Here is a 13,210-nt window from a genome sequence, read left to right as displayed (position 1 = left end):
CCAGAATGGGCCTATCTGGGACAGTTCTCAAATGGTTCACTTCCTTCCTACATAATCGGTCTCAAATTCAAGAGCAACAACCTGATGTCTCCACCAGTGCCTGTAACACGAGGTGTCCCACAAGGATCTTCCCTCTCTCCAACATTGTTCAACCTGGTCATGGAACCTCTCACCACCCTGCTACAAGCATCTAATGTACACTTTCACATGTACGCAGACACCCAACTATACCTGAAATTACAATCCCCCAATATCAAACTTCTTAACTCAACGCTCAGAAACACACAATCATGGCTTGCCGATAATCACCTCAAACTCAATGCCCTGAAAACTGAGTTCCTTCTGATCTCACCTCCTGCGAAAAGCTCCACCTCTCAAACCTGGCTTAAGCACCTAACTGCACTCAATGTCTAACCTACCATCGTGGACTCAGCGAAATCTTTAGGCATAACAATTGACACCAATCTCAACATGCAACTGCATATCAGCAACGCAACTAAGGGAGCTAATTTCCAAATCAATACCCTGAGGAAACTTAAACCCTTCCTCCCAGTCAAGGACTTCCAAACTGCAGTACAAGCCCTAGTCATGCCACGCTTAGACTACGGTAGCATCGCACTCTGCGGACTCCCCCTATCTACAACTGCACCCCCGAGAGCCTCTTTGAACGCTGCAGCGATACTTATCACTGGATCAAAAAAACCACATATTTACCCTGACCTAAAATCCTTGAACTGGCTGCCTTTTGAGGCCAGAATACATCTGAAAATTGCATGCAAGACTCAAAGGGCTATACACCACAGCTCACCCGGTTACCTTACTCAGAAGGTGACAATTTCTGGTGGCTCAAGATCCACTAGAAATTCTAAGAATCTCCTTCTGAAACCTCGTAGATTCCGGAAGGAAAAAACATATAAGCACTCCTTCTCAGGAATGGCACCCAGGATCTGGAACTCACTCCCTCCAGAAACCAGACTTCTCACCTCCACTACATTCTTTAAGTGAAAGCTATCCTCATGGCTAAATTCACCTGAACATGTACCTAACTTTGAAACTTGGAGACTGCTGACTATTTGTAATACTCGTTTATCAGATTGACTATTTGTATTATTGTTTAACTGATTGTTTATGCTCCCTCTTTTATCTACCTTATTTTTACTACCCATTTACTACCTCAACTATCTGTCGCTCAAAAGCTTGTTAATTGCTCTCTTGTTTTTACTACCCCCTTGTTGTAAAGCGCTCTGATATCTGCAAAGATAGTGTTTGCGCTATATAAAACTCTCAAAATAAATAATTAGCATCTGGAAAGCTGACATCTATGCTAGTATGGAATGCAGGGCCCTTGGACTCCAGTGCTTCTAACAAGTTAAGCCATACCTACTTTATTCTCTTCAAATCAGTTCAGACTCACCGGGATAAAGCTCCAATTGAATACAAAGCTTGTATCATTGCTACCTGTCCAGTGGTCTTTGGGACCCCCCCACAACCCAAAGCAAGTCCATAAGAGAAAAATCCCAGCCAGACACTGAATCCACTTCCCAATGGCCTGCTGCAGGGGGGAACATAACTGAATAAAGCTTAAGTCCTTTATTAAGGACGGTGGCCATTGACTATAAAAACCCAGTTCCCAAATAAGTAATCCAGGCTTCCAGCTATGAGAGGCTACCTTATGTGTTCAAAGAATAGCAGAGTACATCACACACTGGGAGAGATGCAACATTCAGGGTTGCAAACTATTAAAACATTCAGGAACTCGAGAGCTACTATGTGAACACTTTCATGGCAATTTCAGTTTGCTTTAATGATGTAGAAATGGAGTGGTCAAATAAAGCTTTGTTTTACAGGAAGGAAACAACCATTTTAATTCTCCGATCAATACTGTCCAACCTGATAAAACATCCCCCAAATATACACTAGAATGTGCCAGCCTTCCAAATGAGGGGGTGTCATAACCAGCGTGGGTACATTGCATACCTACACTTCACTGGCCAGCAGAATGCAAACGTGTGAAGTTAATGGAGATCAAACACCTCCCCATGAGCCGGACTCAGCCCAGGGGGTCCCAGGTTACTTTAGTATAGCCCCAGATAATACTGAAGTGAAACGACAATTAAGCGCCCATGTTGTTTAGCAGATTATTATCGATGGCTCTTCTGCAGATTCAAGAGTCCGACTCCTTCTGGTGCCTAGAAAAGAGAACACAAAAAAAGTAGGTTTGGGGAAAACCAGCTTCATGCCCAAAGAAAAACCTACTTTTAGAGCCAGCTAACCACCAGACCACAATGTTAAGCACTAAATATAAACTTCCTTAAATGGTCAATCTCAGTAACGCTTGACCAGACGCACTGCAGATTTCAGCCCATTAAGCCACAATGTGAGCCCATTACACAGCAGGGGGTGGAGGGACATGACAAGCACCATACATTGTAAGACAGCTTCAAAGGGTGGAGGTCTCAGATGGTAGTGCATGTACAGGCATCTCATGGTCGAGAGACTCGAATTAAGACGTTTGCCACATCACCGACCTCCAATCTGAACAGAAATGATAAAAAAAGGAACTTACCACAAAAACTGGTTCTTGGCAGAACGTTCGATGGTTTCATTGTTCAAAATAAACTGCATGGAAGTGAAATCGCATGTTATGAGTAATAAGCATCAAACTAAATGATCTTCACAGAAGAGCTCGGCTCCAGTGGAGCCACCCAACCAAGCTTCAGCACATGAACCCAAGACCCACTGGATGAACAGGCATCAGCAAAGCCATATGGCACCATCGTCAGAGCTCCTTTAGGAACTAGGAAGACCATCGTGAGAAAGACATCATCTGCCCAAATACAATCAATCTCATTACCGCAGGATTAATTGGGTTCATCCAGCTGCATTGTAGAGGACATTATGGCTTATGCAGTCTTACCTCCAAGAGCAGCGATTCCCCTATGGTCTAGGATGGCTCTTCTTCAGTCAACACCTTCCCCGGACCAGATACCTACGAGTGCAAGCACAGCATGCCTTAATACTTTGAATCACCCATCAAATCTCTGAATAGTACAGTTTAACCACATGCAGAAGCCAGCATCAGTAAAGCCCTTGGGCATTATCGTCAAAGCTCCGGGAAGCTTAGAAGACCATCGTGAGAAAAGCATCATATGCCGCTTCAGGTCTGAATACACCTCCAAGAACAGAGCCAAAACACCTAAACTCTGCTAAGAAAAATAAGACTATCTAAATTGCAAATATATACACACCAGCAAGAATATTTAGTCTCACGCAGTTGGAAGTCTGATGTAGACACTGATAAGCTTTGAATATTGACATTGAAAAGCTATGGTCTTGGTAGCCAATTGGGAACCACTCAGGTAAACTGGCTTATTACGACCCAGTGCAGCACATTCGTGTCAACAGCTATGAACCCTTAAAGTTGTGAGTGTTCGGCACCTACAGAAACAAGCCAAGTATCCCCTCACATTTACCTTCCAACAGGCCAGCCTCAGAGGGGCAGAATGGTGGCTGCACGTTGATGCTCCTCAGCTTTGATGACGAAAACCTAAATCAAAAAATGCACAAAAAAATCAAATTGCAGCATTTCCCATTTTTGCCCCTTTAAATAAATACTATCCATGTGTCTAAAATGAGCACTGGAGCAGCCGCCAGCCCGGTTAACGCAAACAGCTGATGCAATGGCTGAGCAGTTCAAAGCATTAGCCTACACCCCAGCTACCTCCCGAGCAAGGGGCAGACCTCAGCAGTCAGATCCATAGAGGTTGTCATCACTAGTCTCTGGTTCGGGATAGACTCATCACTGGTCTGCTTGCGGGGGATGGGGACTGTATCAAGAGACACGAGGAAACAGTTTGTACCTGTGTGAGCTGCAGAACAGGGCTCCTTGGGAACATCCTGGACATGTAGCACTGCAAGAATAAAGGGGCATTAAACATCAGCTCCTGCCAGCAGATGACACGTGCAGAGGAAGGCCAGTTACTCAGATCAGCAAAACCAATGCAGACACATTTTAGCACTTAATCATAGTTTTGCATAATTTAGATTGCGAATACATACAATCCCCTGTAAAGGTACCATAGAGCACAATATGTAGGTTTTCTATGGGGTCATAGGTGAAATACTTTAGTTAAGTGGATTACATTTTGGTATGTACGAATCTGTCAGTCTAATCACAGGACAGTCTTCAGACTGCCCTGGAAGAGAGATTCATGGCAATGGCGTAGCAGTCATGAGGCTGCAGCATATGACAAGTTTCCTCACTGCCACACTTTACATGGCAGTGTGACTGCCATGAAAAGTGACAGCGAGGAAACAATGTGGGCCACACAGGGCCTCCTGGCGGTTATGGGATGCTTGATGGGCCCCCTCCGTCTGCATCTACCTCCGTGTTCTGCATGACCAAAATGCAGACCATTGTGCATTTGTCTGAGCAGAAACATGCTTTAACATTCCCATTGTGGTGCCAATTTTAAGGTACTGCAGTTAGAAAGCTAAAATGAGGCCCTTCAGAGACAAAATTCGTCATCTGACAGGTGGTCTGTTTTAAGTGCGGTAGCAGCCCTGCTCCCACGCTGCAAAAGTATTGAGGCCCCTAGTGTTTCCATAAGACTACATCCACAGGTAGATACTTTATTCTAGCGTATTTAAGGTAGGTCCCTTTTAAACAGGGGCCGCTAAAAGTATGGCTTGTTAGAATTTATATTTGTGAGAAGTTGGCCTGATGTGCAGTGCTCACTATTCTAGTGATCACTATATATCAGTCCAAACAACCCTTATTGATGATTGGTTGTAAGTCAACCTTATAGACCAGCTATCCTAGTAGCATGGATACGAGCAGTCTAAGGCTAAGACTCTAGAGGGCGTGTTAAGCCAGCTGTTTTACCATCACATTACCCCTTGAACACCCAGTGAAAGGACACCACACAAGTGTTATGAAAATAAACAGTGTATTTATTAGAATCACAACAACCCTGTACTCTTTATGAGGACAGGGTGCTAGGCACACAACAAAACTCTTACGAAAATACTTAAGTTAGCACAGTATATACAAATGCCCGAGGGGCACGAAAAACCATATACTCTAAAAGTGGAATGCGAAATTACTAGCAGGTAAGTACAGTACTAATAGGCTTTGGAATCGCTAGGACTTGACTATGGAATCGTTAGATTACTTCTAGGAGACCTAGGGGACTCGGGTGCAGAGTGTGCACTCTCACGCGGGATGCGGGACAAAGTCTATGGGAGCTAGTAAAGGCAAAGTTAGTGTTCACGGGCGAACCCGACCTGGTAGGGAGAAAACGACAGTGGATCCTGACCCTTGGATAGTGAGGCTATGCGGGGGCACCGAAATGCCGAAGTTACCTAGCCCAGGGGCTGCAGCTGCATAGGTCTCAAAAGACGTCGGGAATCCTCGTTACCGGACCAGGAGCCTGGAAGAAAGATGCTGGCAGGCGACCAGTGAAGATAGTTCGAGTTGATCCAAGCCTGGATCTGGAAGATGGATGACACCTGAAAGCAGAGGGGACCAAGTTCGTGACTACTAGCCAGTAGTCAGTGGGCACCAGGAGGGCACCGGATGGTAGTCACCTCGACTAGGTGAGTGGGCGACGCTGGCTCTGCAGATCTCACGGACCAGGAGGCGTTGTCGGCGACCAGGGTGGAGAGGCGAGCTGTCCCACGATGGATGAAGCTGTCGGCGTCGAAGTTACCCAGGATTGGGCAACAAGCCTTGGCTAATTCAAGCCCACGCGGTGGACTCAAAATGGCGTCTTGAGTGGACCAGGAGGGTCCAGGGTGCTCCTCTTTGGGGAGGGAGCAAGGGCCAGTCTGGAGCAACCAGACCAGCAGCAGTGATGTCGTCGGGCGTCGTTCAGGAGGCCACAAGCCAGCGGGCTAGTAGCCAAACAACGCGGTGAGCAGCAAAAAGCAGAAGGGCCCCACGCCGATCGTGGAGATGCTGGGGGGCTGCTCTTCGGTGCTGGAGCTGCTCAGGGTTGGGGCTTCTCGGACTCCAAAGCACTCACCAGGAAATTACTCGGCGGGCTTGCTGTGCAGAAGTCGTGCAGTCTTGCAGATGGCCGGTCCCTCGAGGTCTCGTCGCACCCACGGTTCTCAGCTGGGCTGTAGAGGTGGGTAGAGGTCAGAGGTGCATGGGAAGCCGGTTCTCGTCGAGCTGGGCAGTCGGATTCCGGAGGAAGGACTTGCAGCAGACCGCAGTGTTCTTGCGATGGTGCCTGCGGATGCAGGGTGACTACTCCTTAGCCACAAGGGAGAAATCTTAGGAAGAAGTCTTGAGTTCCTTTCGTAGAAAGTAGTTTCAGGATTCAAAGATGATCTGATTTGGAAGGGGGCCAGTCCCTACCTTTATCTGGGAAAAGGGGGCTGGCACGCGACTAAGTCCTGCCCTATGGGTGGGACCAGGAGGGGGGTGGTTACACCCACTTCCTTGGCGGGCTTTTCCCCAGCACAGGGTCTGGAGTGTCCCTGGAACTGGTTCAAGCCAGCCTATGCACAGTGAGCACCGGGGTGCCACGTGCAGTCACCTTCCTCTGAAGCCCTGCCTACCTACAATACACAAAATCCTGTCTGGGACGGTGCTGGCACCGCCCCTGGCAGGAAACCCTTTGTCCTTATCTCCTGCTCTGGGAGGACTCCCAGCAGCAGGAGGGCAGACTTGTGTCTCGGTGGCAGCATCCATTTTGTGGAGCTGAGGCTCTGTTTGACTTTAACCGGGGTTAGGGGTTACATACATGTCGTGTCCCTCTAGAAGGGTGGAATGCTAACCCCGTCGCCAGAATTGGCGAGGGGTTAGTATTCCAATTCGTATGACACCTTACTCGACATGTTTTGATAAAGCGATACCAGAGTTGGCATTTAACCGCGAGGATTATAATGCACTTAAGAGTATATGGTATGCGATATCATGGAAACGGCTAAGGGATAGATCCCGAAAGCTGCAGACAGGCTCAGCTCATGCCAGAGCACCATCTCACACGATTCCAAGCACTCTGCCTTCAGGATTGTTAAGGCCTGCCATAGGAGTGACTGATAGGAGATCTGTGTGTCCATTTTTAGGGTTAGATATAGGTATACTATATCTAAAGTACACCACCTTGCCCCAGCTGTCGTGCAGCCAGTTGTGTCAGTTTAGTTAGTCAGCCCAGGGGTGGCATAATACATGCTTCAGCCCCTGGGAGACTTCTGGGTACACCTCAGCCCTGGGTACAGGGACTTGGAGAGGGCCCAGTGCCAATTCAGTACCTGAGTACAATTTGGATAGAGAGAACAGCTAGGCTGTGGGTCTGATTAGCATGGAGGGGGCTACCTAAGGAGCCGGGACCTCTAACCTAGTGGTGCGCGCAAACTGACAATGACGTGTTACTAGGAGAAGCTGGGGGCTATGACTTCTGCGCTAGAAGGAGAGACTGAAGTCTGGAGAGTCAGAGCGACATGTACCTAAACACTATCTAGTATCTGATGTTTAGAGAACATGTTGATGGAATCCAAAAGTTATCAGGGCAAAGGCTAACAGACACTAAGACTGGTGCATGCATTATTCTACATGTAGTGTGTGTTGAGCAAAGGGTGAGTACACCACCTTGCCCCAGCTGTCGTGCAGCCAGTTGTGTCAGTTTAGTTAGTCAGCCCAGGGGTGGCATAATACATGCTTCAGCCCCTGGGAGACTTCTGGGTACACCTCAGCCCTGGGTACAGGGACTTGGAGAGGGCCCAGTGCCAATTCAGTACCTGAGTACAATTTGGATAGAGAGAACAGCTAGGCTGTGGGTCTGATTAGCAGGCCCACAGCCAGGGAAAGTCGTAAACCAGTGCAGCAAAAAGCAAAAATCTGGGTGATCATAGGATTGCAGACCCTACTCTCCTACATGACCCCCCCCCCAAACTTTGGGACAATAAACTAACCTTGACCAGGTGAGTCTTCTTGCTCTAAGTGGAAATATCTGGAGAGCCCATCAGCATTGCTGTGATCAGTACCAGGTCTATGCTCCACTGTAAAATCCATCCCCTGTAGGGAAATGGACCACCTAAGCAGTTTGGGGTTTTCACCCTTCATCTGATTTAGCCACAAGAGGGGCTTATGGTCTGTCTGAATGGTGAAGTGAGTGCCAAACAAGTAGGCCCTCAGCTTCTTCAGGGCCCAGACCACAGCAAAGGCCTCCCTCTCAATAGCTGACCAATTTTTCTCTCTGGGGGTCAGCCTCCTACTAATGAAAGCAATAGGCTGATCATTACCATCAAAATTCAGCTGAGACAGAACAGCTCCCACACCCAACTCAGAAGCATCTGTTTGGACAATGAATGGCTTGGAGTAGTCTGGACTCTTTAGGATAGGTGCTGTGCACATGGCCTGCTTTAGGTCATTGAATGCTTTCTGACAGCTTGCTGTCCTGTGGTAAATAAATAAATAATACCTCTATTTTTGACTAGATATAACAATAACAGATAGCTCAATAAATAAGAGTCAAGATTCGAGGTAGTAGGAGTTTGCAGGTTTAATACAGCATAAAGGACAGGAACAGGACAACCTGCACGGGCAAGATCTGGGATGGCTAGCAACTTTTAATAACCGTGCACAAGCATATATAGTTAAACAAAATACATGATGTTCAATACAATAGGCGTAGCAGTGGGCGGGGCCTGTAGCAGTCGCGAAAGATAAGGCGGAAAGTAGGTGTAACAAGAGGCGTGAACAGGGCGTATACATAGACATGTGATGTAAACGTAACAGAATATGTCATAAATGGGGCGGAAACATGGAGGGGGCTACCTAAGGAGCCGGGACCTCTAACCTAGTGGTGCGCGCAAACTGACAATGACGTGTTACTAGGAGAAGCTGGGGGCTATGACTTCTGCGCTAGAAGGAGAGACTGAAGTCTGGAGAGTCAGAGCGACATGTACCTAAACACTATCTAGTATCTGATGTTTAGAGAACATGTTGATGGAATCCAAAAGTTATCAGGGCAAAGGCTAACAGACACTAAGACTGGTGCATGCATTATTCTACATGTAGTGTGTGTTGAGGAATATTAAATGATCATTAATACAGTATTTCTCTTACATGGAGACGTAAAGGCTAGACGATGACTGAAACTATTGATGCGATTCAGTAGCTTAGGAATGCAGAGAAGGAGGGCTGGACTGATAACTAAAATCATAACATACTCTTGGCAGACTGGCAGGCAGAGCCAGGCCGAGCCGGGCACTGTGAGGCAGGAAGTAAGTGAAGGGTCAGGGATACAGGTGGGGGCTGTATCGCTCCTCGGAGAGGGTTCAGGAGACAGGAGCTGAATCTGAGTCCGGGCCCTTTTGAGGCCTAGAAACGGAGACTTTTCAATGAATTTAACGTGCACACTGTAAAACGTGGCAACATAACTTTACATAGGCCTGATGCTCGTTGTATTCACGAAAACTAGGAACTGGCATACTAGAGATGGACACAGCCGTAATTGCGTCTTTAATCGATCATGGGGAATACATATGCATATTAATCGTGCACATATAACATAACATGGGGAACACGTAGGGACACAGAACATGGCAAAATTTACTTTTCCACATTCCCTCCTTGTCACTGCGTTTCCATCAAGAAACATCAATATTCATGATACCATCTATCATTTCATACAGTATCATTTGCTCGTCTCGAATTTTCTTGGAACGGGATCTAGGACGGGAATTGGGACTAGGAATACAAGAGGTAGCACAAATGCCGCAAATCGCAGGGCCACATTGTATACAGAGGCAGCAACTGAATATGATCGCTACTGCAATACCTAGAAATGACAATATTTTCCATCCCCAGGCAGAAATAATACTCCAAAACCAACCGGACCATGTCCAGGTGCCTGGATTCTGGTGTAACTGATGGGCAATTTTATGAAGTCTGGTTATAGCTGAATAAACAGACGGCGCGTTATTAGGAATGAAAATGCAGCAACTAGATCCGATGACTCTACATGCTCCTCCTCTATCGGCCAGTATGACGTCAAGAACGAGACGATTTTGGAGCACGACAAATCTCATAGCAGATTGCTCTTCGGTTAAGTTACCTAGAGCAGAAGCAGTCTCATTCACTACTGCTTCAAGGGTTCTGGTTAATCTACGTATTAACTTACTATTCTGGATAGGTCCTATAAAGAAAAAGAATCCTTTATTGAAATCTGTATACTGTTCTAGAGCAGTTTCAGTTTGATCGACAATCGGGGACTCAATCTTCCTTCTATGTCTAATGTGTACTAGATGTGTGTTTCTATGATAATCAGACGGGGCTAGGAAAACTGGTGGCAGTAGGAAGGCAATGTAACAGGTTCCCTCCCAATTGAGGGGCAGACGAACATATGCGGTCTGACCACAAACAAAATAAGAATGACGTGAAGCTTTGAAAATAGATTTCCCACTGTCACTATACTCGACAATAGTAGTACAATCACTATGTCCTACATGTACGGAACCATTATTTCGGACACATAATTCGCCTTTGACTGGTAATACTGAAATAGCAGGTAAGTCTGGAGTAGGATCAGACTGAACATTCAGGACCATGAAATTCGAAGAATAATTACCCAAATTATAAACTTCATTTTCTAGATCTAACCCTGTTCTGTGGGGAAGACCTTGCTTGTCTGGAAAACATGTACTGTTCAGAAGGGACATATCAGTTGAGGATGACGTTAACGTGGACCATGCTCCACACGAACCATTATGTGAAAACGGATAAGGAAAGAGTGGCAGAACTCCCTTAGGTGTCTGGAAAGGGGGGAGTCGACAACACACCCAACAATTAGTGGCATTGCTGGTCTGGTGTGAATAATGTAACATACGGATAAATGTATTGTTGCGCATAGCAAGACGATAGGATAGTTCGTGAGGAGGCAGATCACTAAACGTGTGCTCTACTGTAGCATTAGAAGACTTATTTACATGAGAAATTGGAAAACATAAATGAAATGCATAACTCGTGCAGGTAACCATCAGGCTGAGAAACAATATAAAACTTAGAAAAACGATACATCGGATAGAGTTTTGACTAACTCTCTCACTATGGGGGTCTATTTCATACATGTCAGATACCTGTCTAACCGTTTCACCTAGGGGAGGACTTAGACAATTAAACTGGCTGACTTATTTTACTAGACCGAAGCATCTTTTTATACTCCTGCTGCGGAGTTTCCTCTAACAGGGGAGGTTTTGAATCAATGTCATTGGCGGGACAGTCCTTAAGAATAGTATCTGTAGAAGTGTTATTTAAAGTTTTAGGTCTTGGTCCGTGAAATTTCTTGACGTGAGACAGATGCACCCAGCCTTTCCTGCCTTCCAACTTCACGGCTGTGCGGGTGGTTAGAAGGACTAACTTCGGCTCCTTCCAGCGAGGCTCCAGCGGACTTGAACGATCGAAATTCCGGACAAGCACTAGACTTCCTGGAACGATTTCATGCGGTTTCACCTCGGTATTGTCTGGAAATGCGGCAGCAACCTGTGAACGACAAGAGTGTAGGGCAGACATCAAGGAAGCTAGGTAATCTGTCAGCATATTACTGGAAACATCTGTAATACTTCGGGGTCTAGGTGTACCCCACATATTCGGGGGACGGCCGAATACGACCTCATAAGGGGACAGACCTGATCTGGAATGTGCGATCATGCGCATATAAAATAGGGCAACTGGCAGAGCTACTAGCCAGTCTACACCTTTCTCTTTACAAACTTTGGCGATACGGATTTTTAGGGTCTGGTTATGTCTCTCTACGAGACCGGCTGCTTCTGGATGGCGTACACAATGGAACTTCCACTGGTACCCTAGTAAAAGGGAAACATGCTTCATGAGTTCAGATGAGAATGGCTGGCCGTTATCAGAATACACGACCCTAGGGAGTCCATAACGGGGGAAGAATTCACGAACCAGCTGCTTGGCAGTGGTCGCGGCCGTATAATCTGGGACTGGATATGCTTCTGTCCACCTGGACAAAGCGCATACAACTACAAGGACATACTTGAAACCTCGACATCGCTCCATCTGAATATAATCCATCTGGAGGACTTCAAAAGGGTGGTCAGGGGGTTGGAACCCACCTTGTTCCACCGGGACACTTTTACCTGGATTGAATTGACAACATATCATACAAGTACGGACTTTCTGCTTGGCTGCAGCTCGTAAATGCTTGTTAAACCAGATGTTCTGGATACTGTCTATCATGGCTTTTTCTCCTAAATGTGCAGGACTATGTGCGGTATTGATAATGACTTGAACCATTGAGTCGGGGAGAAACCATGTGGCTTTTCCCTTCGTCACCCATCCCTGGTCTGTCTGGACCCCTCCTTGTTCGGACCATTTCTTGATTTCTTCGGGAGTAGCATGTAACTGGATATCTATGACATCCTGAGTAGGGTCCTTAACTGTCATACAAGTAGTCTGTTCGAGAGTGGATGTCGGTGTCTTGTTAACTGGTATGTCTGGTGTCTGTGCTGTAAGCTTGGCTGTTCGATCTGCTAGATCATTACCTTGGGAAATAATGTCAGTGACTTTCGTATGTGCTTTGCACTTCATGATAGCGATAGATGTCGGTAAATGTATTGCATCTAACAGAGCTTGAATAAGGAAACCATGCTGAATCTTGGTTCCATGAGAAGTCATGAAACCTCTCTCCTGCCAGAGCACTCCGAAGTCGTGTACGACTCCGAATGCGTAGCGTGAATCTGTGTAAATATTAACTTTCAGGTTCTTGGCACGTATGCAGGCTTGTGTCAGAGCAACTAGCTCTGCTGCCTGAGCAGACAGGGTGTCAATACGGTGTGTTTCAATAACTTCAGTGTCAGTAGTCACTGCATACGCGGCTACTAGTTCTCCTGTACTCGTTCTCATACATGAACCATCCACATAAAGTGTCAGGTCAGGATCTGGTAATGGAATATCTGTCAGGTCTTGTCTTGGCTTAGTCATAGTGTTAACAACTTCCACACAGTCATGTGTGGCAGGATTTGAAGTAACTGACGGTAACAGTGTAGCAGGATTTAGAACGTTGCAGCGTCTGATTTCTATGTGTGGCTGGAACAGTGTCAGTTCATAACCTGTCAAACGTGCAATTGTCAAGTGCTGGGTATGTGTTCGGTTTAAAAGAACTTCCACGGAGTGTGGAACTTGTACTGTCAGGGAGTGTCCCAATACTATGGAATCACTTTGTCTGATAGCTAG

At 46.4% G+C, this 13,210-nt stretch overlaps 1 long non-coding RNA gene and 4 other non-coding genes across 6 annotated transcripts in view; all 5 read right to left on the bottom strand.

The window, feature by feature from the left end:
- Positions 1-1,818: 1,818 nt before the first annotated feature.
- LOC144770508 (uncharacterized) overlaps positions 1,819-13,210 on the bottom strand; it is a 65,177-nt gene continuing 53,785 nt past the window's right edge. For both annotated transcript variants that reach the window (XR_013598911.1, XR_013598913.1), the window contains 5 exons: positions 3,861-3,911; positions 3,474-3,547; positions 2,918-2,989; positions 2,567-2,619; positions 1,819-2,189 (listed from right to left, as the gene is read on the bottom strand). This is a non-coding gene — a long non-coding RNA (uncharacterized LOC144770508). The remainder of the gene's footprint in view (positions 2,190-2,566; positions 2,620-2,917; positions 2,990-3,473; positions 3,548-3,860; positions 3,912-13,210) is intronic.
- LOC144771229 (small nucleolar RNA Z195/SNORD33/SNORD32 family) lies at positions 2,451-2,531 on the bottom strand. The gene has a single exon (XR_013599184.1). It is a non-coding gene; the product is annotated as a small nucleolar RNA Z195/SNORD33/SNORD32 family (small nucleolar RNA).
- Positions 2,746-2,832, bottom strand: LOC144771246 (small nucleolar RNA SNORD35). The gene has a single exon (XR_013599200.1). It is a non-coding gene; the product is annotated as a small nucleolar RNA SNORD35 (small nucleolar RNA).
- Positions 3,070-3,154, bottom strand: LOC144771248 (small nucleolar RNA SNORD35). The gene has a single exon (XR_013599202.1). It is a non-coding gene; the product is annotated as a small nucleolar RNA SNORD35 (small nucleolar RNA).
- On the bottom strand, positions 3,740-3,808 carry LOC144771252 (small nucleolar RNA SNORD50). Its single transcript, XR_013599206.1, has one exon. It is a non-coding gene; the product is annotated as a small nucleolar RNA SNORD50 (small nucleolar RNA).

This window comes from Lissotriton helveticus, chromosome 7 (assembly GCF_964261635.1).
Source record: "Lissotriton helveticus chromosome 7, aLisHel1.1, whole genome shotgun sequence".
In the NCBI taxonomy this organism is placed as follows: Eukaryota; Metazoa; Chordata; class Amphibia; order Caudata; family Salamandridae; genus Lissotriton; species Lissotriton helveticus.
The sequence above is the reverse complement of the archived record's forward strand: the minus strand, read 5'-3'. Positions and strand labels throughout refer to the sequence as shown.